Below are 25294 nucleotides of genomic sequence, written 5' to 3'. Positions count from 1 at the left end.
AACTTGGCTTACAATTGTGTTTGTGTTTGGGAAGGGATAGAGCTCCAGTATGTGTGACCAATTAATCAGCATTCTTTGGAGAACTGATAGCGTTAATGACACAGCAGGCAACGATACATAACATTATTGGGCTTTTGGTGCAAAGAAAAAAACCAAGAGTGCTAAGCACAATCAAGATCCTAGACAGCCTCACAGCATCCAATTAAACACCTCTCACCTCTACCCTGCCCTTTTTATGTCACAATACCCCACAAAAACAGTGTTAGTTAAATAAGCAATATTTAGTAAATGAGGTAAGATAGTGTTGTGTAGTTACTTTTACTATAAGTTAAATGTCATATATAAGGTGTGCACATGCAGAAAAAGATGTTGCAGTTACATGTATGTGGAGTCAAAGAATATGTTTGTGGAAATTGCCACAATCTGCTTTTAAGTGCGGTCAAGATGAAGAAAAGTTTAATCGTGCAAAATAGTCTAGTGCTGGTAAAGTGATGTCTACTCAGGATGAAGCAACGCAGGGTGATACGGCACCAAACATACTGTATTATGTGTGCACCATGGCCATCCTTATCTGCTTTGACAGGTCATTTGGGGCCATGTGGGATAGTAAACTTATGATTGTAAATTTTAATCTGTGTTTGTGTGTACTGTACACAGCGTACTGTCATTTTTGGAGTCTCTTCTGCATCTTTTGTCATTTCTTAAACAAAGAAAACCAGGTTTAAATTGCAAACAAAACAGTGTAGGTTTTAATATAGCTAACAGTGTATCACCAGCTCCTCACTTATTGAGTTTGGTCATATTGGAGCTATTACTGCTTGTTCTAAGTACGTATCTGTTTGCTCGTTTTTTTTTCACATTTTGTGACAATGGCCATGTTAGAACTTTATTCATAGAGTGAAATGCAGATAGTTATTGCCAAAAGAAATTCTCTGACTAGAGTTGATGGACATTGAAATGGAACCAGTATACCACGGTTATCATAACAGAATGTTTAGGATTCATTGTAGGTATCGTGCCTGGGAAAACAGTTGGATTGTGGAGACTTTTACTGAGGTTTGTATCGTTTCATGTGCATGACTGTTGATTTTCTCCCTTGTGTGGTGAAACAAAATCTGATCTATGTGCTAAACTTGTCTGTTTGTAATTTTAAGGAACAAGGACATGCTACAGATATGCCTGAAAGGCCACTCCTTTTATATTTATATATCTTTAATTTTAAAAACCTCTCTATTATATTGAGTAATAAAAGATGTTTTGAATGTATCTTGTTTTACTTCTTTTTTGTTGGGTATTGATAAGGTTTTTTTCATCCATGACATTACTACTTCCTCAAGCAGATTCAACTTTACTTTTAACATAATTCCTATCAAGAAAACTTTCCTTTAATAGCTTGGACTGTTGACTGTACAGTATATCATTATTGATACAATTTCTTTGCTTTTCCAAATGGGATATTAGAGAGCCACCTGGGTTGATAGCAATTGGAATTTAAGCTGTAGTGTTGATATCAACTTGTTTGAAGAAGGTCTCAGTTTTTATTTTTCTATCCTTAATAAACTGTATATGGCAAAATCCCAAAAATTTAAATCCAATTTACTAGCTTAGATGTGAAATGTACATTTATATTGTTTAAAATAATGTAGTTTAGAAAACTGTCCCAAAGGACTTGGTCTCATCTCCAGATGATCAGTACAGTATATTGTCAATAAATCTACGGCAGAGGACCAGGTTCATACCAAAATGGCCTTCAGGCCTAATGTTATCTTCCTCCAACAAGCAAAAATAGATTGGCGTAGCTTGATGCGAACCTGGGCAACATGGCTCTACAGCACAATTGAAGATATTAATTCTCATTTAAACCAAAATAAATGATGGCATAGCATCATCCTTTCTTAAAAGTCTCTTAATAGCTCTCTCTCTCTCCGTTTCACAATTTTCGGCTTCGTGAGGAGTGTTTTAACTTCATCCCTTCAGACCGCTTAAATATCTTATGTTTCTCTCTCTCTTAACAAACGTTCATAGTGGCTAGATTGAATTATTAATTGCCTAGCTATAATAAAATCAACTTTTGTATAAATAAAAATAAATATTTTAATTAATCTTAGGGTTAACAAGTTTGTTCCAAATGTTATGACGTGCTTTCTTTAATTTGGATTTGTTTTTATATATATATATATATATATATATATATATATATATATATATATATATATATATATATATATATATATATATAGCTGGATTTAATAAGGGTAAACATTCTGTGGAATATACAATAAACAATTCAGATTTATACCAATCTGTGTTACCATCAGAGTTGACCAAAAAACAGGGATCATTTCAAATGTATCAGTGTTATTTTGTTCAGTTTACTATTCAAGGCCACAGGCAACCTTCACCGCAGCGAGAGATCTATTTATGATCTCCCCCAACCATGAAGACACTGCCTCAAGGGTCTCTTTCATGAGCCATGATGGACAGGAATCCAGGTCACAAGGGGTCCAGTTCAGCAGATCCGTGATTGAGATGAAATCTGGGATTGATATGCTGCTGAACTCTTCCAAGACAAGCTTTGCCTGTGGGATGTGGCAGATCACAGGGTCCATCAGGGGACGAATATCTTCATCTTTCATTAATTGTCTTAAAGCATCCCTTTCTGATTTAGTTAAATAATTTTTACATTTCGTACTGTTCTCAGAATTTAAAAAAAAAAATCCTTATTAATCATCTAAAAAAGCCTTCAAGATGATGGCCTGTACCATTACTAGTACCCAGGTACATATATAGTCCAATAACAGAACATTGTCCAGAGCATGAGTATTACAGTATAAATCAGAAAATGAAGTAAAAATAGAAAAAATCACAGGAATACAGTATCACAATATCCATATTCTCTCACGCTACAGTAATATTCATTTTTTCTGGGGCTTTGAGTTGAAGAAAGTTTCTTAATTACAATTCAGCACTGCTTTAAGGTATAGTTTAACACAATAGATTCCAGGGGCTCAGCTCAAACAATCCCAGATCCACAAAAGGGAGCTAAGCGTTATCACGGCTTTGTGAATCTGGGACACAATGTGCAACTACCTCTGCATATCATTGTAGTGCCCTTGTGGTTGGCCAGCGTTACAGACATATCCGATGCACGTTTAAGCAGGTAGGGCTTCATCAGCACTTTTACAATGTGGCATTTTAACAGAATTGGCTTCTGTGGTGAAATAATTGCGATAAGTTATACTAACCTAAATATTACATATATAGATATGAAAGGCAAAACCGCTTCAAATAACTCAGTTTATTTTTCCACCTCAAGGCTTGTGAGAGAGCCACAATAGATATGGATTTGCATCATTACAACCCACAATCTATTTCAGGACTGAAGAACATGAACTGACGTACTTTATATCGGTTAAATACAGCAAAACCCCGTTATAGCGCGACCCATTATAACGCGAATCGGTTATAACGCGGTCTGAGCATGGCTCCCGAATTGAAAGCCTAATTTTGCCAGCTTACCTGCATCTCAAATCCTCCATTTTGCCGCCTTTCGCTCTCCTCTTCCAGCTGTCCTGTCCACGTGCTCATCTCTCTCTCCTCTTCCTGCTGTCCACGTGCTCATCTCTCTCTCTCTGCCCTCGCGTTTTTTTTTTTCAAACATTCAATTCAATGCTTTATTGACTACCAGACACAGACACAAATAAACAGTAATACATTTTGTACAAAACACATGCAGCGATTGAACTCGGGACCTTCTGATACCAATGCCTTGCCTTGATTAATGAATAATTATTACTTAATAAAGAATAATAAAGAATTATATATTTATAAATTAAACAATATAATTAAAATAATAATTTATTAAAATAGTTAATTATACCATTTCATACAGGAATTGAACCCAGGACCCTTTCATATGTTGGCAAGAGTTCTACCACTAGACCACAGGAGCTGTGTGATGTCATAGACAGCTAGAAATAAACTTAAGATTTAACATTGACATGTACCTTGTGTTGTAGAGGATAAATATATTTATAGGTTATGTCTTGTCACACCAAGCCTATGGTGTAGAGGTAAGAGGCAAGGCATTGGTATCAATCCCTGCATGTGTTTTGTACAAAATGTATTACTGTTTATTTGTGTCTGTGTCTGTGTCTGGTAGTCAATAAAGCATTGAATTGAATGTTTGAAAAAAACAATGGCACACGACGGCAAGACAGCAGAGAGATATGAGCACGTGGACAGCAGGAAGAGGAGAGCACTGGTAAGGCGGCAAAATTGAGGAGATTTAAATCTGTAATGAGGAAGCTCGCTGATGCCGGTGAAATTTTAACGCGGTCTTGGGGTTGTGGACCCCAAGGACCGCGTTATAACGGGGTTTAGCTGTATTCTCTTTTCATTTTTGCCATTCTACACTAAAGTGGAAATCATGATCTACATTGTAGAAATCATTTTTTCTAAGTGTCGACCTTGCCGATGCTTCTCCCCCAGCAACTTGCCAACATTAGTTGGCGGGACGGATTGGCGTAAAAATCTCAATGCACTCACACTCGGTTGGACCGTATGGTCTTACAGCCTTTTATTATTTATATATCGGCATTCTATTCATGAATATAGTTTCACTTATTGATTTATGCCATCGAGACACTGCAGTATTTGCAGCATCAACGTTGGGGGACATCCCCTCTCCTTACCTTATGTGAAATGCATACTGTTTTGTCTGTTGTGTATTCCAGGGAAATGCGTTCATACTTTGCCTACTTTAAACACTGCACATACTGTAAGTGTTATACCATGGAACGCATGTGTGTCTGCACACATTTGAATGATTTCCTTTTTACTTACTTTTTATTCAGTATAAACCAAAAGAACCTCCATTATTCAGATTCTAAAATAAAAGATCCGCTCTTTTGCATTGTGACTATTAAAACACTATTAATTATGTTAAATATCTTAGAAACCTTAACTTGGCTTACAATTGTGTTTGTGTTTGGGAAGGGATAGAGCTCCAGTATGTGTGACCAATTAATCAGCATTCTTTGGAGAACTGATAGCGTTAATGACACAGCAGGCAACGATACATAACATTATTGGGCTTTTGGTGCAAAGAAAAAAACCAAGAGTGCTAAGCACAATCAAGATCCTAGACAGCCTCACAGCATCCAATTAAACACCTCTCACCTCTACCCTGCCCTTTTTATGTCACAATACCCCACAAAAACAGTGTTAGTTAAATAAGCAATATTTAGTAAATGAGGTAAGATAGTGTTGTGTAGTTACTTTTACTATAAGTTAAATGTCATATATAAGGTGTGCACATGCAGAAAAAGATGTTGCAGTTACATGTATGTGGAGTCAAAGAATATGTTTGTGGAAATTGCCACAATCTGCTTTTAAGTGCGGTCAAGATGAAGAAAAGTTTAATCGTGCAAAATAGTCTAGTGCTGGTAAAGTGATGTCTACTCAGGATGAAGCAACGCAGGGTGATACGGCACCAAACATACTGTATTATGTGTGCACCATGGCCATCCTTATCTGCTTTGACAGGTCATTTGGGGCCATGTGGGATAGTAAACTTATGATTGTAAATTTTAATCTGTGTTTGTGTGTACTGTACACAGCGTACTGTCATTTTTGGAGTCTCTTCTGCATCTTTTGTCATTTCTTAAACAAAGAAAACCAGGTTTAAATTGCAAACAAAACAGTGTAGGTTTTAATATAGCTAACAGTGTATCACCAGCTCCTCACTTATTGAGTTTGGTCATATTGGAGCTATTACTGCTTGTTCTAAGTACGTATCTGTTTGCTCGTTTTTTTTTCACATTTTGTGACAATGGCCATGTTAGAACTTTATTCATAGAGTGAAATGCAGATAGTTATTGCCAAAAGAAATTCTCTGACTAGAGTTGATGGACATTGAAATGGAACCAGTATACCACGGTTATCATAACAGAATGTTTAGGATTCATTGTAGGTATCGTGCCTGGGAAAACAGTTGGATTGTGGAGACTTTTACTGAGGTTTGTATCGTTTCATGTGCATGACTGTTGATTTTCTCCCTTGTGTGGTGAAACAAAATCTGATCTATGTGCTAAACTTGTCTGTTTGTAATTTTAAGGAACAAGGACATGCTACAGATATGCCTGAAAGGCCACTCCTTTTATATTTATATATCTTTAATTTTAAAAACCTCTCTATTATATTGAGTAATAAAAGATGTTTTGAATGTATCTTGTTTTACTTCTTTTTTGTTGGGTATTGATAAGGTTTTTTTCATCCATGACATTACTACTTCCTCAAGCAGATTCAACTTTACTTTTAACATAATTCCTATCAAGAAAACTTTCCTTTAATAGCTTGGACTGTTGACTGTACAGTATATCATTATTGATACAATTTCTTTGCTTTTCCAAATGGGATATTAGAGAGCCACCTGGGTTGATAGCAATTGGAATTTAAGCTGTAGTGTTGATATCAACTTGTTTGAAGAAGGTCTCAGTTTTTATTTTTCTATCCTTAATAAACTGTATATGGCAAAATCCCAAAAATTTAAATCCAATTTACTAGCTTAGATGTGAAATGTACATTTATATTGTTTAAAATAATGTAGTTTAGAAAACTGTCCCAAAGGACTTGGTCTCATCTCCAGATGATCAGTACAGTATATTGTCAATAAATCTACGGCAGAGGACCAGGTTCATACCAAAATGGCCTTCAGGCCTAATGTTATCTTCCTCCAACAAGCCCAAAAATAGATTGGCGTAGCTTGATGCGAACCTGGGCAACATGGCTCTACAGCACAATTGAAGATATTAATTCTCATTTAAACCAAAATAAATGATGGCATAGCATCATCCTTTCTTAAAAGTCTCTTAATAGCTCTCTCTCTCTCCGTTTCACAATTTTCGGCTTCGTGAGGAGTGTTTTAACTTCATCCCTTCAGACCGCTTAAATATCTTATGTTTCTCTCTCTCTTAACAAACGTTCATAGTGGCTAGATTGAATTATTAATTGCCTAGCTATAATAAAATCAACTTTTGTATAAATAAAAATAAATATTTTAATTAATCTTAGGGTTAACAAGTTTGTTCCAAATGTTATGACGTGCTTTCTTTAATTTGGATTTGTTTTTATATATATATATATATATATATATATATATATATATATATATATATATATATATATATATATATATATATATATAGCTGGATTTAATAAGGGTAAACATTCTGTGGAATATACAATAAACAATTCAGATTTATACCAATCTGTGTTACCATCAGAGTTGACCAAAAAACAGGGATCATTTCAAATGTATCAGTGTTATTTTGTTCAGTTTACTATTCAAGGCCACAGGCAACCTTCACCGCAGCGAGAGATCTATTTATGATCTCCCCCAACCATGAAGACACTGCCTCAAGGGTCTCTTTCATGAGCCATGATGGACAGGAATCCAGGTCACAAGGGGTCCAGTTCAGCAGATCCGTGATTGAGATGAAATCTGGGATTGATATGCTGCTGAACTCTTCCAAGACAAGCTTTGCCTGTGGGATGTGGCAGATCACAGGGTCCATCAGGGGACGAATATCTTCATCTTTCATTAATTGTCTTAAAGCATCCCTTTCTGATTTAGTTAAATAATTTTTACATTTCGTACTGTTCTCAGAATTTAAAAAAAAAAATCCTTATTAATCATCTAAAAAAGCCTTCAAGATGATGGCCTGTACCATTACTAGTACCCAGGTACATATATAGTCCAATAACAGAACATTGTCCAGAGCATGAGTATTACAGTATAAATCAGAAAATGAAGTAAAAATAGAAAAAATCACAGGAATACAGTATCACAATATCCATATTCTCTCACGCTACAGTAATATTCATTTTTTCTGGGGCTTTGAGTTGAAGAAAGTTTCTTAATTACAATTCAGCACTGCTTTAAGGTATAGTTTAACACAATAGATTCCAGGGGCTCAGCTCAAACAATCCCAGATCCACAAAAGGGAGCTAAGCGTTATCACGGCTTTGTGAATCTGGGACACAATGTGCAACTACCTCTGCATATCATTGTAGTGCCCTTGTGGTTGGCCAGCGTTACAGACATATCCGATGCACGTTTAAGCAGGTAGGGCTTCATCAGCACTTTTACAATGTGGCATTTTAACAGAATTGGCTTCTGTGGTGAAATAATTGCGATAAGTTATACTAACCTAAATATTACATATATAGATATGAAAGGCAAAACCGCTTCAAATAACTCAGTTTATTTTTCCACCTCAAGGCTTGTGAGAGAGCCACAATAGATATGGATTTGCATCATTACAACCCACAATCTATTTCAGGACTGAAGAACATGAACTGACGTACTTTATATCGGTTAAATACAGCAAAACCCCGTTATAGCGCGACCCATTATAACGCGGTCTGAGCATGGCTCCCGAATTGAAAGCCTAATTTTGCCAGCTTACCTGCATCTCAAATCCTCCATTTTGCCGCCTTTCGCTCTCCTCTTCCAGCTGTCCTGTCCACGTGCTCATCTCTCTCTCCTCTTCCTGCTGTCCACGTGCTCATCTCTCTCTCTCTGCCCTCGCGGTTTTTTTTTTTTCAAACATTCAATTCAATGCTTTATTGACTACCAGACACAGACACAAATAAACAGTAATACATTTTGTACAAAACACATGCAGCGATTGAACTCGGGACCTTCTGATACCAATGCCTTGCCTCTTACCTCTACACCATAGGCTTGGTGTGACTAAACATAACCTATAAATATATTTATCCTCTACAACACAGTGCCACAGGTTACATGTCAATGTTAAATCTTAAGTCTATTTCTAGCTGTCTATGACATCACACAGCTCCTGTGGTCTAGTGGTAGAACTCTTGCCAACATATGAAAGGGTCCTGGGTTCAATTCCTGTATGAAATGGTATAATTAACTTTTTTAATAAATTATTATTTTAATTATATTGTTTAATTTATAAATATATAATTCTTTATTATTCTTTATTAAGTAATAATTATTCATTAATCAATAATGATGTATTAATAATAATTCATTATTAATCATTCTTTATGATTAGTTATGTATTATTAATAAGTATGATTATTAATTATTATTAACAGTTAATTAACTAATTAATAATTATTACTAAATACTTAATAATAATAATTATTAATACTTACTTATTAATAAAACGTATTAATACTTAATAATTATTAATAATTAGTAAGTATTAATAATTGTTATTAATAATTAAGTATTAATAATTACTTAATAATTATTAACACCCAATTAGTAATAATAATTAATACTTAATTATTAACAACCATTATTAATACTTACTAATTATTAATAATTATTAAGTATTAATAAGTTTTATTAATAATTAATTATTAATAATTATTATTACTAATTGGGTATTAATAATTATTAGGTATTAGTAATACTTATTAATTAGTAAAAATTATTAATTGCTAATGATAATTAATAATCATACTTATTAATCATAATATAATTAATAATAATAGTATTATTAATTAATTAATAATTATTAATAAATAATTATTACTAATACTTAATACATAATTATTAATTAATTATTAATTAGTTAATTAACTGTTAATAATAATTAATAATCATACTTATTAATAATACATAATTAATCATAAAGAATGATTAATAATGAATTATTATTAATACATCATTATTGATTAATGAATAATTATTACTTAATAAAGAATAATAAAGAATTATATATTTATAAATTAAACAATATAATTAAAATAATAATTTATTAAAAAAGTTAATTATACCATTTCATACAGGAATTGAACCCAGGACCCTTTCATATGTTGGCAAGAGTTCTACCACTAGACCACAGGAGCTGTGTGATGTCATAGACAGCTAGAAATAAACTTAAGATTTAACATTGACATGTACCTTGTGTTGTAGAGGATAAATATATTTATAGGTTATGTCTTGTCACACCAAGCCTATGGTGTAGAGGTAAGAGGCAAGGCATTGGTATCAGAAGGTCCCGAGTTCAATCCCTGCATGTGTTTTGTACAAAATGTATTACTGTTTATTTGTGTCTGTGTCTGTGTCTGGTAGTCAATAAAGCATTGAATTGAATGTTTGAAAAAAACAATGGCACACGACGGCAAGACAGCAGAGAGATATGAGCACGTGGACAGCAGGAAGAGGAGAGCACTGGTAAGGCGGCAAAATTGAGGAGATTTAAATCTGTAATGAGGAAGCTCGCTGATGCCGGTGAAATTTTAACGCGGTCTTGGGGTTGTGGACCCCAAGGACCGCGTTATAACGGGGTTTAGCTGTATTCTCTTTTCATTTTTGCCATTCTACACTAAAGTGGAAATCATGATCTACATTGTAGAAATCATTGGGCCATATAGAAATATCAATACACAACAACAACAACAAAGAAAGTATCTAGCCCAAATTACATGCCGCTTTGTCTCCTGAAATAACATGTGGCCCAATTAAAAGGCACATTGCCTAATTATCTGCCTATTTACACCCCCAGCAAACACTCACTTCCTCATAGTCCAACATGGATTATTTAAGACGGTGGTTTAAGGTTATTGTTGATGGAAGTTAATTTGCACAATGGCATTACGTGTTTTGGGGCCTGTTATGTAGTGCGTTCCTAGGTATGGTCAGTAAGGAGTTCACACATTACTTTCTTTAAAAAAAAATATATATATTTTATTTCCCAGACTGGGGAAAACAGGTAGCAGTACACATGGAATAGCGTTGTAAATCAACAAAACAAAATAGCATAAATTCTACTAAACAAACCAACCATACTTAGTTTTGGTGCAGGTGTGAGTCCTAGCTGTTCCCCAGATAAGTCTTCTTGGAACTTGTTGTCTAGCTGGTTGTCACTATCTCTCTTCCAGAGTATCTGCTGGCTCTCTTTTAAACTCCAGTTTCAATCTAGCGTTAATTACTGTCGCGGACGAGTTTATTCTTACCTTTACCCGGTCTCGGCCGCGACAGATACCGGGCGCGCGCCGAGATGTCTCGCACGCGTGCCGGAGCCTCGGAGGATCGGTCCTCCGATCGAGGCACCCCCCTCCCCTCTTCGGGTCCACCGGGTCACCCGGAGCCCCCCACCGTCATCCCCCACAATAGAGCAACCCAGGGCTCCCTCGGGGAGCCCTGGGCACGCGCGTCATGTGTGCACGCTCCCAATGAAGCGTGACCGCGCATCGATGACGTGCGGCACGCCGAGGGAAAAAAACGAGCAAGCCAGGAAATCTCCCGGCTTGCGGCTCTAGCCTACTAAGGATAAAGTGTGTCGCCACTGTAGGTGCAATTCCTGCACTCTAGGCAGAACTTAAAGCTTGGGCATACAGTATCTTCCTGGGTCTAGCACAGTGAACGAGTTTAACCCTTTTCTTATCTATTCTCTTGTATGCCCTATAAACTCCTTCGCAGGGAACAAACTCCTCTAAAATTTCTCATTTTGTTGATTGCTTGTCATTTACTTGTTAGGCACATCAAATATTGTAGTAATCATTATTGTGATTTTCAGAGCAGCCGTAAAGCTGGCGGTCTAATTTTAATCAAGAAGGGGGTCTGAAAAAGCACTAGTACCACAGAATGCTGGTATCCACAATATGAACCTGTATATACTAGGTGGTGCTCCCTGGAGTGAGGATTAACACTATTATACACCACTTGGGGAGTTAACATCACACACTGCTGCATTTTATATAAACCCTCTGCTTACGTGTAGTTACATCATTGCATTGTTTTTTGATACTTAATAGAGTATGCTCTGGGAATAGAGATGTGATACTGTTGCTAGTTAGGAATGTTATTGCACATGTCCTAGATCCATTATTGCTACAGTTTTATGTAGGTTACTGCTTTGTATAACATGTAGCTATCTGTTTGCATTTAATTTTAAATGCCATGCTTTACTGCTGTTTATTACTTTGAAGCCAGCTGTGTGTGTAGTTTGGTTGGAAGTGCTTTGCTCTATGCTCCCTTTCCCATTACTGGGATAGCCGTGTGGTCTGCCTTTGATGGTAGTTTGTTTAGCTCTATTGTGGCTACATATTATATATACACATATATGTTACTATTTCATTAACATATATATACATTGTTTGAACCATCAAGGTTTATTATATGAAATAGAGACGCTCCACTAAATGTTTTTTTAGTGTTTTTATTGTTGTCTGTCAGTAATTTCCTCGCCCATTGTTTATCTAATAAAGGAATCATTTTGTATCCACCTTTAAGAGTGCCCCAGCTTGGAGTTTCTGTAGGTCTTGTCTTGCGGGACCTATCACTTCTTCTTGTTTGTTTTCAGGTCTAATTTTAATGCCTGATGCACTGGGATATAAAGTAACTTGTCCAAGGTGACACTACGATTTGAACAGGGTTTACCGGATTTAAACACTGCAGAGCAACTCCTTGTAAGTGGTTTTCCTTTTCACAGTCCAACTTGTTCTTTTTTGGAAAAAGTGAATATTTAATTATCACTACTAGAGATATCACTACTTATCTTCATTACATTTTTCACAAGTTTTTTCCCCATTTTTGCCAGCATTTAGCAACTTTGTCAGAATTTCGGGAAAATGGCAGTACTGTATATAAGAGGTCATATGACCTAAATTTATCATCACACGGTGTGAACATTGACTTTTAATGCTTGGCAAATTGTTATTTTGCCAAATTTGTAGATTTCCCCCAAATATTTGGGGGGAAATGGCATATTTCCTCTGATTCATGAACTTCAGTGAAAACGTTGCACGTCTGCTCCCTGCAACACCTTAGCATACAGAATCTGTTATTTTCAGTCCCTTTATCCAAATGCCACAAGAAGTACAGGTATAAAAAATCACAAATACTCATATCTACCGTACATGAACATTTTTTTTTAACTTCACCCCAATCCCCCCAGGTATGTCAAATCTGGAAATAAAGATTATTTTTTTGCAGGAGAAATGCGAGACATGTCAGATAAATGTAACCTATAACAACTCTGTTATGTAGCTCTGCATTTCATAGCAAGTTGCCATAGTGATTGTTGAAGAATAGTTATTAGGGATTACAAAAGCAACCAATCATACTAAACAGGAATTTCATCTAATTCCTCAAGCACATTCACTTGCTGATTGATTTGATTCCATTTTAGAAAAGAAAAAAAAAGTTAATGCTGAAACAAATGAACATGTAATGTCTTATACACTTTCAATTTAATAAAAGCTTCAAGCAGAAATAAAATAGCATAATAACAAGTAATGTATGGTTATAATTTTGCAAACCTCTCTGGCGGAATAAAACATGTACTTTCTACTTTTGCAGATATTGCAATAAAGAAGCAGAATCTTATGGATAGTGAAATGGTAGTTCCACCCCTAAAGCGAATCCAGCCATGCAGGAGAAAAATAATTTGGAAATGTAAATTTAACACTAATATGCTGATGAAATATTTTCTTTTGGGCCTTTTGTTTTTTACACTACAAAGTTAAAGTGGCTTTATTTTCTTCCCATCATTATAACCCCCTATTTAATATAGTCTTGGCCTTCAAATGTGTCAAGCTGTACTAAAGCATTGCCAAAGTCAAGACCTTGGCTATGTGGGTGTCGATCTTTCCATGAAAATTATTAGTACTGTATATGTTATTTAAGCTCTTCGTAATAAGATTATACAGCTCAACCTCATTATAATACGATCCGTTACAACACGAATCCGCTTATAACGCGATGCAAGTATGGCTCCCAATTTTTGTATTTATGAATACTTTACAACACGATTATTGGTATCTTAAATACTTTATTGTACAATGCATACAATTGTACATTATTTCTAACGCGATCCGCTTATAGCGCAATGTGATTCTTTGGACCCCAAGCACAGTGATAAGGGGGTTGAGCTATATTATGACTTCTTGATTTATTTTAATGGCACTACCCCACATTTTCTTGTTATATTTTAGTCTTGTTCCTAACTAAGGCCCAGACCCACAAAGCTTAGTGAAGCCCACTAATGTGATGTTCATTGATCTAACTTAACTTCACGTTAAGACTAACGGTGCATCTTCAAGGGACAATAACATAATGTTGCCGTATTTTATTCTGTTTTTGAAATATCAATATCAATGCGATTCAAAAGTCAAGCGATTCTCCTGTAAGCAATATCATTGGCTGAGCTGCTTCTACAGTAGATACTGCATAATTGGTGAAAAGCTAGGCGCATGCGCATTGGAACCTTCTTGAAATGCATATGCGTGTCATCACATCGACAGTAGACGCATGCGCATGTGAACAGGAGACGCCCCCGAGAAAATTATTGGTGGGACTGACTGTGGGAACTTCTTTAGGGGACTGACTGACCATTACAGTAAAACTTTTACTTTTTTTTGTTCCTCAGAAAAGAAAAATTTGTCATCTCATGCGGAAACCGGCAAATGGAGGGATTTCGATGGATAATATCGCTTTGTGTTACAATGCCTGTACACAATATTTTTTTATATATACTGTATAATAAACCCGAAAAATAAAAAGTATGCATTTATTCTACATGTATTCCAGTACATATGTGTATTCTATACTCGTACAGCATGTATTGTTTTAATACTCTTGTGATGTACAGTACTGAGCATGCCTACAGTATACAGTATAGTATGCCTAGACAGTACAGTACAGTATGTTCTATAAACACTGTATTTTGTTACACTATAAAAGGAGACCATGGAACAATTTAAAACAAATCAACATTTTCTTTTATTGGTGGAGTAAGTACAAAAACATTTATTTACAAATACAATGTAAAAACATTTTAAGTGTACAGCAATTCAAAACATCAACAGGTGTATGGTTTATGCAACATCTCCTTTATTAAAGTACAGAAAGTCAAAACATTTACAGTAGGATGGTGTACAGAACATCAGTCAGGCCTGCACAACTCCAGTCCTCGAGGGCTGCAAACAGCCCCGGTTTTAAGGATAACCTTGAAAAATGGGCCTGTTTGCGGCCCTCGGGACTGGAGTTGTGCAGGTCCTGTGTACAGTAAGGAAAACATTTCTTTATTAATACTGTACAAGTTAAAACACGCAACATCTCCTTTATTAAAGTACAGAAAGTCAAAACATGTACAGCACAACAGTATGGTGTTATTAAAAAAAATTCTTTATTCATAAAATTTCAAAAACGCAACATCTCCTTTATTAAAGTACAGAAAGTCAAAACATTTACAAAAACATTTACAAAAAATAAACAACAGTTGAACAGTCACGCAAATTCGATCCCCACCAGATTGTCCTTCCAGGGCCGATGCCTTGTATGGCGCAAAATGCCATTAATTGACGATTTTCATTAAAGGATCTGTAATTGAAAAATAGCGCCGCAATTCCTCCACAATAGTCTTTTTTAAATTTTCAAGAAGCGCACTTTTTTTCTCGATTTCCTTCGTAGTTCACATTGTAGACCCACCCGCAGTACACCAAGTAGGACACGTGGTGCTTAAAAATTAACATGCCATACTTCTGGGGTAAACCAGCACTCATCACCCTATACTTCTCCCTGAGTGCCGGTGGCAGCTCGCGCAGGATGATGTCAGGCACCGTATCGATGCAAGCGTATGTAGGTTGGGTTCTGGGAGCGGGTGTTCTTCTGTGAGCGGGTGTACTTGTGGCGGCGGACGAGGGTAGGTTGTCTGTGAGGAAGCTTTCCTCCTGTCTTGGTCGCCGTGTTGTCTCCTGGCATGGTCTTGACGGGGTTGTCATGTTATCCTCCTCCTCAACGGCATACATGTACACAAATTCTTCTGGTGGAGGGGGTGCGCTTGGTGTTGGAAGGCGGTCGAAGGTCCCATTGATCACATCCATGCCACCCTCCTGCTCTGGCTTCGGGGATACAGGGGCATGAACACAGAGCAAATGATGTATCCCCGCTATGTTAGTTTCTGTCTTCTCCATCCGTTGATCCATCTTCTCCATCCGTTGATCCATCTTCTGCATCCGTTGATCCATATTTAGCATGGTCTCTAAAAGCAGATCTATCTTTACCAGCACAGTAGAGTTCCTGGGGATATCCACACTTAACCCAGTCAGCATGCGGTCTAACGAGCTGGTTCTTGTGCATGGCGTGCTGTAGACATCTGGGTAGATGGTGCTATGGAGGATGAGAGTGGGGTTCCATGGAGAGAAGCGGCAGTGTTGTCGAAGAAGGATGGAGGAGATGACCTGTGGATTTCCGGGAGAGAAGCGGCAGCGTCGTCGAAGAGGGATGGAAAAAGCGACCTGTGGATTTCCGGGCGGGAAGCAGCAGAGTCGTCTAAGCGTAATGGAGAAAGTGACCCATGGATTTCAGGGGCACCAGTGGCAGCGTCGTCGAAAAGCAGTGGAGAAAATGGGCTGTGGATTTCCGGGAGAGCGGCGGCAGCGTCGTGGACGAGTAGTGGAGAAGTATGGCTGTAGATTTCCAGGAGAGTGGCGGCAGCGTCGTGGACGAGTAGTGGAGAAGATGGGCTGTAGATTTCTGGGTGAGCGGCAGCAGAATCGTCGAAGCATAAATGAGGAACTGGCCTGGGGGTTCGATGGGTTGGCTGCCATTTGTTTTGCCTTGAGTGTACATCACCATATTTCTTCTTGACATAGTAAGGCTTACGTGTATTAAAACCTTAGCCTTTGGGGTCAGGAGAAGGTTTTCTTTATTGGTGTCACGGGGGACTCCTGTGGCGGGTAGGATCTCGGTGGCCGGAACAGCACGAGCGTAGTAGGGGTCACAAGCAGGGGTCCGAGGCAGGCGGCAGGTAGCGAAGTCAGGTACAAGCAAAGGTCCGAGGCAGGCAGCAGGTAGCGAAGTCAGGAAACAAGCAGAGGTCCGAGGCAGGCGGCAGGTAGCAAAGTCAGGTAACAAGCAGAGGTCGGCAACGAGGAGACTGGAACAGGACAGGGGAGCAAGGACAGGTCTGGGGGCAGGGACTGAGAACAGGAACAAACAGGGATAAGCCAGATTACCAGCAAGGGCTTTTACTGTGAACAGACTTCTATAATACAGGTACAGGTACAGAAAACAGATCAGGATTAGAAGCATGTGCATAAGGAGTCTGACTTCAAGCAAAGGCATAAACAACAGACAGGAAGCAAGCTATAAAGGACAGAGACAGGAGCAACATGAAGACAGACAGACAGAGGAACCCAGAGCCAACAGAAGGCAGCAGCACACCAAGTGGACAAGGAAGCTATGGCTAGGCAGGAGGTCTAGGCGATCCTGACAATTGGCCTTAGCCTGTCGCTTTGGCCTTGGCTTGGAAATGGCTGCCACCTTTTGCTTTTTCTGTGTGATAGGCATGGCAGAGGTGAGTGGCTTCTTGCGTCCGTAGAATCGGGGTTGATCCATGGAAGCAGATGGCACAATGCAGTATCTGGACAAGGGCAAGTTCAGATAAAGATCATCGAGTGGTGGGCTATGCAAAGTGTGTAACCTTTTATGCATGGCGACGAGGTACAGGTGTTGAAAGTGGGCGTACTCTAATGTGAGTCATTAACGTATAAATACACCATCCATTTTGTGGATTCATTGCACATTGAATACACATCGACTAAACATCGAATATACATTCTTGTGTTTGTATTTCTTTCTACTCGCAGCAATGCCTGTTATAAATATTTCAAAGGATCTCAGCATGAGAATTAAGGAGATGTACACGAGCGGACACCGAATTGCAGATATCCAACGCTGGTTAGCTGCTTCTGGCCTCGTTGTGCCATCAACCACCGTGTGCTATCATGCACATGTTAAAACCAAACAACGCACGAGGACACCAACGAGATTGAGATTGTGGAATACATCACACGTGAGTTCCCGGATGGTCACCGTTTCTACCAGGACAACGATCCGAAGCACACCGCATCAACAGCGCATATCCTTGAGCTCGGTATCAACTGGGTGAAGACGCCAGCGAAGTAAGTGCGGTAACCGTGTCTCATTTTTTTCCCACTGTTTTTACTGTGTACTGTATCTCTTAAACTAATTGTCCTTTTTTTCCCCTTCCAATGACAGATCGCCAGACTTCAATCCGATCGAAATGGTCTGGCATCAGCTGAAGTACCATATCCGAAAAGTCGTGAAAACCCTCCAAAAAGGATGAGTTGGTGCAAGGCATACTAAGTTTTTGGAACGATGTACTCACCGTGGAACGAAGCAATAAATATATTGACCATATTGCGACTGTGTTGCCCATTGTGATCGCGCGTAATGGGCAAGCATCAGGAAGGTAGTATGGTATAGTACTGAACTGTAGTATTGTAAGTACAGTATGATACAGGTAAGTATGGCACAGATTTTTTCCCCCCTGAGAGAGCAGCACCAGCCATCTGGTAACAAAGTATTTAACAGTAGTCACAGTATACAGTAGTTCCAGAATAACCTAGTTTGACAGTACTAACCGCATACTGTTGTCCAATATGGAGTAGCTATACAGTACACAATGCCATAATACAGTATGCAACTAACTGCTCAATTTTTTTTCTCCAGAGAGATCAGCACCAGCTATCTGGTTACAAAGTACTTAACAGTAGTCACAGTATACAGTAGTTCCAGTATAGACTAGTTTGACAGTACTATACAGCACACAATGCCATAATACAGTATGCACATAACTGCACTAATTTTTTGTTTTCTTGTCTTTTCAGAAAAAAAGGATGGACTGGGGGAGAGGGGGGAGTATCGTGTAAAGTTTGTGAACTGTTTGTACAGTTAAGTGTACAGTATCTAAACAGCAGTCATGATGTACACACAACCTCTCCTCTCTCAATGAACTACTGTACTGTATACAGAATGAGGAAGAAGATAAAGACGGAAAACATTATATTATTATATATATTATATTATATATTATTAATTAATATTATTATCAATGTGCATTATTCATGATTATCCACCGGCCCTCAATTTTCATCTGACAGAAAAACTGAATAAAGACTGCCTTTTGTATTATTCATGATTATTTGTATATTTGTATTTTTTGTTCCTGATAAAATAAAATAAATATTTCTTTACATTCATGATAATCATAATCATTGACAACCCCCCACCACACCTACACCAAAAAGTGGTAATTTACTGCATCAACAACATGAATCAGATAATGTTTTTTTTTAACTCTCAATTTCCCAGTGCTGTGCAAATCAGATTTACATATCAAATTCGAGAAGGGATTATCAAAAGCGTTACCATAAACAAAGCCTCAAAGGGTTAGGGGGGTGGATGGGTGAGTCATGCGCAGTAATCATCAGCTAGCTCCCTTCCCAAAGAGGATTACAGAGAGGCCAACAATAGGAAAATTAGGCACGCAGGCGCAGAGAGGTGATGCTCGGCTAGGGACGGACGATTAAAAACACAATGGCAAGCTTTAGAAAAGGAATGGCTCTGGAGAGGTGTCTGTCGATAAGAGGTTCAAATCCTTGCTTGAGCGAGCCTTGTGTGTGTGTGTGCGTGCGGGAGGGGGGTACAGGGTACACCTGCATTAAGGATTAGCTGTACTGCAGTTCAAAGAAATGGCATATTTTCAAAAGGCAGTTCATCATAATAATTTGATCCCTACACCCCCAAATACATAAAAAGCACACAAATCAACCATGTGCAGTCAAACGCACAGTGTTGCAGTCAAAAGCTACAGCACAGATTGAATATCGTAATATCAAGATGGTTTAGGTAGGCTTGTGGAGAAAATAAAAATAAAAAACGAGGAGAAAAAAATATATAAATTTTTTTTGGTCACTCACTCTTGAACTTCTCAAGCAAGCAGTGGGGAACTTACAGACGCATGCACAGTAATCATCAGCTATGTACTGTAGCTCCCATCCCAAAGAGGATTACACGCAGGCACAGAGAGGTGATGCTCGGCTAGGGACGGATGATTAAAAACACAATGGCAAGCTTTAGAAACGGAATGGCTCTGAGAGGTGTCTGTCGATAAGAGGTTCAAATCCTTGCTTGAGCGAGCCTTGTGTGTGTGCGTGCGGGAGGGGGGTACAGGGTACAGCTGCATGAAGGATTAGCTGTACTGCAGTTCAAAGAAATGGCATATTTTCAAAAGGCAGGTGATCATAATAATTTGATCCCTACATCCCCAAATACATCAAAAGCACACAAATCAACCATGTGCAGTCAAACGCACAGTGTCGCAGTCAAAAGCTACTGCACAGATTGAATATCGTAATATCAAGATAGTTTAGGCAGGCTTGTGGAGAAAATAAAAATAAAAAATGAGGAGAAAAAAAAATATTTTTTTTTTTGGTCACACTCTTGAACTTCTCAAGCAAGCAGTGGTGAACTTACAGACACATGCGCAGTAATCATCAGCTATCAAGCAGGAATGTGATTGAAACCAGAAAGACACACATTCAAAGGAATGGTGTGGAGAGGTGTACTGTACTGTAGATAAGAAGTTGAAATACTGAAGTGCAGTAAATTATCCTGTGTGTGTGCGGGGGCGAGCGAGGGGAGAGCGCTGAATACTGTATGCCGAAATGTGATACTGTTACAGTACTGTACATGCCTATGCGTTTTAACAATGTTCAAATGAGACATACAGCACTGCAAATGCATGTATAAATATGCAAATTTACAATTACTGCGCATGCACACGCAGACTGTGTGCTGACGTAGGTTGAACTGCTAAAGTATTAGACTTCGAAGACAACAGCTCACGAACGCCCCCCTGAGTTTTTAGACGGTATTGCAGTACTGCAGACAGCGCTAATAAAATGCTAATATTAAGAGCGCTAAAATACCGCAATACATTCCGGACCAAAAAAAATGCATCTGCCCGCGGTTATCAGAATTGCGCCGCTACGGCCGCACTAGGGTAAAGGCGGCCGCCACTGTATAGGTATTTCACTGTGTATTTTTGTCATATTGGAGTAGCTTTGGGCTTCTTTATTTTTTGTTGGACTCTTAGAAAAGCCTGATGTGAGAAACAGGAGAGAGATTCCTTAGCTCAAATTTGGGCTGACATAAGGAGAAGGAGGATTGCAGACAGATTTCCTTTGCCCACAACTGGGCTGACCTGTGGAAAAGTTGATGTCTTGATGAACACAGAAGAACTGTACAGTAGAGGCAACGTTTATTCTAACATTTGCCATAAACTAGCTGGGTTACATTCTGGGTATGTGCTGGGTATGTGCTGGGTATGTTCTGGGCTAGTTTGAGGCACGTTTAAGGCATTTCTGCATTGACTAACGACCCATAGGATTAACACAGCAGGGATCCCTGGCATTCCAATTCAGTTTGAATGGGACCCCTGCTGTTAATCTGATAGGCCATTAATCAATGCAGAAATGCTGGGGCTAGTTTAAGGAAAGTTTAAGGCATGTATTCAGAATGTACCTGGGTGTTTCCTGTTTTTTGGGGGGAATTACCACTGGTTTTTGTTCGAATAAGAGTTGCCTCTACTGTATGCTGACAGCAACACAAGGGGACAGGACCTCTATACCTGGACATGGAGAGTACCATAGCACACAAGGATGCTGACCCAGGAGAACAGAGAGGCCTTCCCCTACAGCAACAACAACAGAAACAGAAACAGATAAGAGACTTTCTTGTTGGTCTGTTTTATATATATATATACTTTGAAGCAAAAAGTGGCACTGTGTGCTCATTTGCATGTCATTTCCCAGAATCCCTTGCTGCAGTGGAAGTGCTGTGTGCTGGGTGATAATGGTGAAAGGCGGGGTTGCAGACCTGCCTAAGACATGCAGATGAGCATACAGTTGTATTTACAGTTTATATATATAATTTTTTTGGGGTGGTAATCAGCCTAGCTACCCATCCAGTTAGATAGGGCATATAAAGTACTGTTAAGTTATTTTCCAAAGTGGAGCAGGTTTTTCTTTTATGTTTTGTGTTTACATTGTTAAAGAACAGGCAGTAAAGCCTTATATTAATTTCACCCTAAAACGGTCTCCATTTGCATACATCTGTACACATCTCTTGCAGGGAGCATAAAGTTGCAGCATTTGCATGAACCACAGGGGATATACCCCAGAGTAATGCACCTTCCCACAGTGGTTCTGCTGTAGTGACTGTCTACTAGTTGGTTGCAAAGTTTAGAATACCTTCTTGTGGTCATATCAACATGTGAACCAACACCAGATAAATCATCCTCACTTAGTAGAACTCCAAAGGGCTTCTGTAGGATAGAATGAATAGCATCCCATTGGGGATTATTGAGTAAGTGGAAATACATCTCACTTGAGTAGGGGAATCATGGGGAGTGGTGGTATTCTGTTTATAAACTAGAAGGGAATAACGGTTACTAACTGAACCATGCCCAACTGACTTTTTAAGATATATTCTACTATATCCCTTTCATTTAACATTTGTTCCATTTCTTTAATTCATAGGAGAAAATTTGAATGAACCGCATTGATTTACAGTAACTGATTTTGAGTGTTAAGCTTGCTTATTTAGGGGAAATGGTATTCTGCGCTTTTGTGGAGTGCTGAACGCATCCAGGCCAGAGCAGGAATGGAAGTTACAATATACAGTACTGAGTTCATACATTTATGGTATGACTTTTTACTATTTATTTACCCCAAATAATGTCAGTAAGCAGATGTTAAAGTGTATAGTATTTATCTATGGGTCTATGTCAATTCAAAAGTGAAGCAATTACTGGGCAAAAAAACCCGCCCGCATGTATCAAAGCAACATTTTTGTCTTTGATACTGTACATCTGGTGAAACTTTTTTTTTGTTCCAGAATTGTACCCCTTCTGCCTTGTGTACAAACTTTGTTTTTACTCAAAATTGTGTACATTTTCTTTGCTAGTTTTTCCTGAACAATTAATTCACAATTAATCTAGATTAAGAAGATGCATTTTTTTAGATGCCAACACACATTACTACTGTACATGATTTTACCATTGTCTGGGTATATTTTCCCATACCTACAGTAATGAGCAATAGCAGTTATTTTTATGGTTCAATGAAGATATAACATAATGCCATAAAGTCTGTTCTGAGTATAAAACTTGATATGTGTATTGTTTTCACTGTATGCGCTATAGTAAGAAAAAAAATAGAATTTGTAAAAAATGTATTGATGGGGGAAAGTTAAATGTAATATTTATGAGAGGCCGGATGCAGAATTCAAACCCATCACAGAAATGAATTGATCATATTTCTATCACACTGAAACTAATAGCTTTAAAACAGTGACGCCTTTTCTGTATCATTAATACAAAAGCTACTGTAGTTAAAAATGCAAACATTTATCTCATAATGGACCTATTACTTAAATTCCAATAAGTATCATTTGCAGATGATTTAAATGTTGCTGTATTCATGAAGGCATTATTGCATGTCAAAACTGTGCGACTAGGGCTGTTTTTCAGTTTATTCAGTTTTGGCTACAATAGTTTTGAAAATTGTTTATGTAATCAAGGCAGATTCACAAAAATACATATTCATGGGCTATTTGTTAACCTTCTGTGGTCCATAGGGGCCACGGCACATAAGGGTCACAGCCCCTTCAGCACATTGTGATTCTCAGAGCGATCACTGGTTTGAGCCATCACTGATGAAGCAAACAGAAGAGGTGGGAGTCCTCTTCCATTCTGCTCTGGTCTGGTTTTGTGCAGCGCTCCACAAAAGCACAGAATACCATCTCCCCTAAATAAGCAAGCTTAACACTCAAAGGGGCCTATTCACTAAACCTCGATAAATTCAGTGCATTGGCGAGTGACTTTCCATTGTTTTACGGCACATAAAACATATGTGTCAAAACAGTATTCACTAAGAAAAAACACCCTTTTTCGTAAAGTGCGGTCAAACAAATGCAAGAGCGACATACTTGTTTTTTTTCTTCTAAATCTTATCGCACTGAAAGTATTTGCTTAAACTGCGGCTTGAAAGAGTTGCATGGAGATAGCTGCATTTTTTTTTTAATAACTTATTTTTTATTTAGAATTTTTGAAAAACATAAGGAAGGGATACAGAAATAAAGAAAAAGGGAGGGGGGGGATACCACCAAATTAGCACCGGTATCATAGAAGAAACACAAATCCAATAATACAAAAATACCAAAAATACAATGACGCCGAACAATCTCCACTCCAGATATCATATAAAATTGCCAACTCTGAGAAGATAAACATACAGCCCTCAATCCACAGTGACTAAACAGATTACCTATTCCCCCTAGAATTCCAGGGATCCCAGACCTTTTGGAATTTTCTTGAGTTATGTCTAACATACGCTATTAGTCTTTCCATAGATTGCACCTCATTTATTCTCAAAATAATCTTTCTCCTGGAGGGGGGGTAAAGACTTTTTAGAGGCCCTGCGCGTCTAGCCGCAGTGAGAATATGCAACAATAATTTAGCTTTATTTTCATATAAATTATCTAGCAGTTTACCCAGAATCATAATAATAGGGTCTAGGGTGATCCTTATTCCAAAAGTCTCTCGCACTAATTTCTGTACTACTCCCCAGAACCTCTGTGTTTTGGGGTAGAGCCTCAAGATATGGGCCATATCTCCAACACCTACACAACCCCTCCAACAGAGATTTGTGGTCTCTGGGTAAATCTGCCTCAATCTCTGGGGCGTCAAATACCACCTGAAAATAACTTTATAAATATTTTCTTTAGATATTGTGCATAGTGGTGTTTGTTGCATTGGTCCAGATGGAGTGCCAGTCCCCCGAAGAAATCTCCACCTGAAAATCCTGGGCCCATTGAACCATATAGTGATGTGTGCAGGGAGCTTTAAATTCACAAGAGCTAAGAAATTGGTACAGTAAATAGTTGAAATAAGTCCCCACTGATAATTTCTATTCCTGCATAGTTCTTCGAATACAGTGCCCTCTGAGAAAAACCCACCTTGAGACAGCTGCCTAAGATAGTGAGAAACTTGCAAGAATCTGAACATCTCAGTACCCGTCAAAGAGTATCTCTGAAGTCATTAACTGAAAAGTCATTAACATGTAATAATTTACCTCTCAGAAGCATATATCCCACATCTCTAATATCATTAACCTTCCATAAATCAAAAGTGTCTGTGGATCAGCCTGGACCAAAATCCGGTTGTCAAAAATAGGGGTACATCTCAAAGGAACTGAGGCTAATTGATAATTGGTTTTAGCCTTATACCAAATCTTAATAGAAAATGTTATCACTGCTGAGTCAAAAAGGTCTGGTATAAGACCCTTTGTTGGCTTGTTATTCCATATAAGAGCCGGGAGTGCCCCATGGTTAATAAATCTATTTTCTATATCTACCCATTGGTATTGACCT

The sequence above is a fragment of the Ascaphus truei genome, chromosome 4 (assembly GCF_040206685.1).
Source record: "Ascaphus truei isolate aAscTru1 chromosome 4, aAscTru1.hap1, whole genome shotgun sequence".
Lineage (NCBI taxonomy): Eukaryota > Metazoa > Chordata > Amphibia > Anura > Ascaphidae > Ascaphus > Ascaphus truei.
The sequence above is the reverse complement of the archived record's forward strand: the minus strand, read 5'-3'. Positions refer to the sequence as shown.